This window comes from Miscanthus floridulus, chromosome 1 (assembly GCF_019320115.1).
Source record: "Miscanthus floridulus cultivar M001 chromosome 1, ASM1932011v1, whole genome shotgun sequence".
Lineage (NCBI taxonomy): Eukaryota > Viridiplantae > Streptophyta > Magnoliopsida > Poales > Poaceae > Miscanthus > Miscanthus floridulus.
The window spans coordinates 187,240,548-187,244,518 of NC_089580.1; positions in this window are offsets into that span (position 1 = coordinate 187,240,548).

Here is a 3,971-nt window from a genome sequence, read left to right on the forward strand (position 1 = left end):
TCATAATCCTTAATCAGTTCTAACCATCTTTTTTGTCGCATGTTCAATTCTAACTGAGTAAAGATATACTTTAAGCTCTTGTGGTCTGTATACATATGGCACATATTACCAATCAGGTAATGCCGCCAAATCTTTAGAACATGAACCACAGCTGCTAACTCCAGATCATGAGTCGGATAGTGTTCTTCATGTTGCTTAAGTTGTCTGAACACATAGGCAATGACTCGGCCTTCTTGCATCAACACACATCTAATACCAATACCTGAAGCATCACAATACACATCAAACAGTTTCTCAATATCAGGTTGGGCTAATACTGGTGCAGTAGTCAATAGTCTCTTCAAGGTCTGGAAAGCCTCTTCACAATCAGATGACCAGACAAACTTGACTTGATTTTTCAACAGTTCCGTTATGGACTTTGATACTTTAGAGAAATCTAGAATAAACCGATGGTAATACCCCGCCAATCTCAGAAAACTCCAAACTTGATGAACGGTGGTTGGCGGTTTCCAATCAAGCACATCCTTTACTTTGCTGGGATCAACTGCAACTCCTTTGGCTAACAAGACATGTCCAAGAAATTGCACTTCCTTAAGCCAAAAATCACACTTGCTGAACTTGGCATATAGTTGATGTTCTCTCAAGCAGGTCAGAACAATTCTGAGATGTTCCGCATGTTCTTTCTTATTCTTGGAATATACTAGAATGTCATCAATAAACACCACTACAAACTTGTCTAGCTCAGGCATAAATACTGAGTTCATCAGATACATGAAATGAGCGGGAGCATTTGTCAAACCAAAAGACATTACCAAGTATTCATATAATCCATATCTTGTGGTAAATGCCGTTTTGGGAATATCTTCAGGCTTTATCTTGATTTGGTGATATCCCGATCTCAAATCTATCTTGGAGAAAACTTTGGCTCCGGCCAATTGATCAAAAAGCAAATCTATCCGAGATAATGGATACTTATTCTTGATGGTCACTTCATTCAACGGACGATAGTCAACACATAACCTTAGGGTCTCATCTTTCTTTTTCACAAAAATTGCCGGATATCCCCAAGGTGAGGAACTAGGTTGGATAAACCCTTTCTCAATTAATTCTTGTAACTGAGTCTTCACCTCGGCCAATTCCTTAGGTGGCATCCTATAAGCTCTCTGAGAAATCAGTGCTATTCTAGGTTGCAGCTCTATGTTAAACTATACATCCCTATCAGGTGGTAGACCGGGTAAATCTTCAGGAAACACGTCTGGAAATTCACACACTACAGGAATATCTCTAATCTCTTTAACAACAGTTGCACAAATCTTGCCCACTGATCTTCTTAGGGTTGGAAGTTGGATGAGAAGTTGAGAAGCACTATCAGGCAAACTTACCCTTAATGTCCTATTCAATGCATCTATAATAGCCTTATGCTGATACATCCAACTCATTCCCAAGATTACATCTATATCCTGATCCTTAAGGATAATCATGGTAGTGGGAAAAATATGCCCACCCAGGTTTACGGGTACCTGGTATATCATTTCCTTAGTACACAGACGTCCCCCGGGCGACTATATAAAGAAACTTTCCTTTGTTGCCCCAATTGAAATTTCATGCTTCACGACAAATGTTCTATTGATGAATGAATGCGATACGCCAGAATCAAAAAGTATAACTGCAGGGTGATTGGCAACAAGAAACATATCCATCATCACTGGCTCCCCTTCCGGAATTTCTCTAGCTTGAATATAGAACACCCGTCCTATCTTCCTCTCATCTTTGCCCTTCTGAGCATTCTGATTGGGGTTCTTGTTTGGTGCCTGACCCTGTTGTTGATTGGCAGGGGCCTTCTGATAATTTTGATTAGCCTGCCTAGGATATGGATATTCTCAGGAGAAATGACCAGTCCTTCCACAATTGTAACACGGATAATTATGACCCTGGGATGTTCGAGCATTGCCACCAGGAGCATTGGTTGACTGTGAGTTCGGATAGGTTATAGCAAGACGGACATTTGACTGTTGCCCGACTTAAGACTGTGGTGGATGGTAAGGAGGATGATTATGATGTACTGGATGATAAATCACCCTCTGCCTCTTCTGATTTCCCCCAAAAGATTCGGACAGCATACTCTTTTTCTTTTTGAGCTCCTTATGCTGCCGATACTTTGACTCTGAAGCAATTGCAATATTTACAGGCCTCATGGTAAGTGACATTGGTGCAAGTTGTCATCATTGTTTGCAGCTTGGTATTCAAACCTCTCATAAACCACCTCTTCTTCTTTGCATCAGTATTGACATGTTCTGATGCATATTGTGATAGGTGATTAAATCTTCCCACATACTGCATCACAGGTTTGATCTCCTTGCTTCAAAGCAAGGAATTCATCTAACTTCATTGACATCACTCCTTCAGGGATATAATGGGCTCTGAAGGCAGTATGGAACTCAGCCCAAGTTATTGGAATGCCAGCTGGTTGCATAGCCACTAAGTTCGCCCACCAAGCACTTGCTGCTCTCATAAGTTGCTGGGCGGCAAACGCAGGTTTCTGATATTCCGTGCATGGAATAAGGTCAAATTTCTGCTCCATGGTTCGAAGCCAGTCATCAGCCTCCAATGGTTCATCTGCCTTGGTGAACACTAGTGGTCTTGTGTCTGTAAAATCAACATAGGTAGCCTCATGTCTGTTATGGTGGCGACCACAGTTTCCTTGCATCTGATTCTGATTACTTAGAGCGATCTCATGAAGCAAACGGGAATTTTCAGCCGTCACATTGACAAGTGCGGTTATAGCATCAGCTAGATTTGTTGGAACTAGGTGGCGGATCTGGAATACCATCCTCATCTTGTGAAGTTCCAGGAACATACGAACCCCGCGTACGATGCATCTGCTCATAACAAACCAAACTTTATTCACAAGCCTTTATTGAATTGCACAAAAGATTACTCCAGACACATTATATAGGGTTTACTAATATAAACACCAGAACCTGTAAGTACCAAAACAAAGATACATAGCTTAACTATAACTAACTATTATACAACTCTACTCTTTTCCATGATTACTTCAAACTTCAGGCTCGGTATCCATTCTGGAATTATTACCGCCTTCATCACTTTCATTGATCATTACTAATTCTTCAGGATCTTCTTCTTCTTCTTCCAATTCGTTATCATCGGCAAGGACGACATCGGGGTCCATGGCATCAGCTTGAGGCTCATGATTCAGATTTAGTAGATTGCTAAGCCTATGAACTTCCTCATGCAGATAAGTATTATGTTCTTCTAAATCTTCTACATAGAATTCTAGCTCATGAGTTCTAGCTCTAGCTACATTTTCCCTATGCCAAGCCTCATTTCGTCCCTCCACCATACGAACTAACATGCTTTCATAGTTCCTATGTGCGGTGGTGAGATGCCTCAATTGATCCTATAATTCTCCAACCTGTATAGCATCCAAAGCCCTATCTCTAGTAGCTTATGCTAACTCTGCAGAAATCCTCTGTATCTCTGCCTGGGGATCAGGCCTAGAGCTGCTACTACTAGCACCATCATTCCTAGGGGCAAGTTGGTGACGAGGAACTCCTTTGGGTCCAGTGGACTTATGGGGCGTCATCTTGGCACGAGCCATACTATAGGAAGCCAATTTAATCCAAGTAAGACCATTTGATTAAAGTCTAAAGAGCAGCTATGATGGATTACATTACTCAAACCAGTCTCACTACTCAACTCCAGACTAAGAGGTGAAGGAAGTAACGAGTGAATTAATAATGATGCATGAATCGTTCTTACGAACAAAAACATCAAAGTTTATAATGCACATAAACACATTTATTTTTTATATAGGGCATAGTAAGATTACTACTCCACCACACAAAACCTTTTTAATTAAATACGAAATGGTGAGAAAGAAATAAGATAAGTCAGAAGCAATTTGGACCAAACTATCAAGTTAAATTTAATCATCCCAAATCATTTTG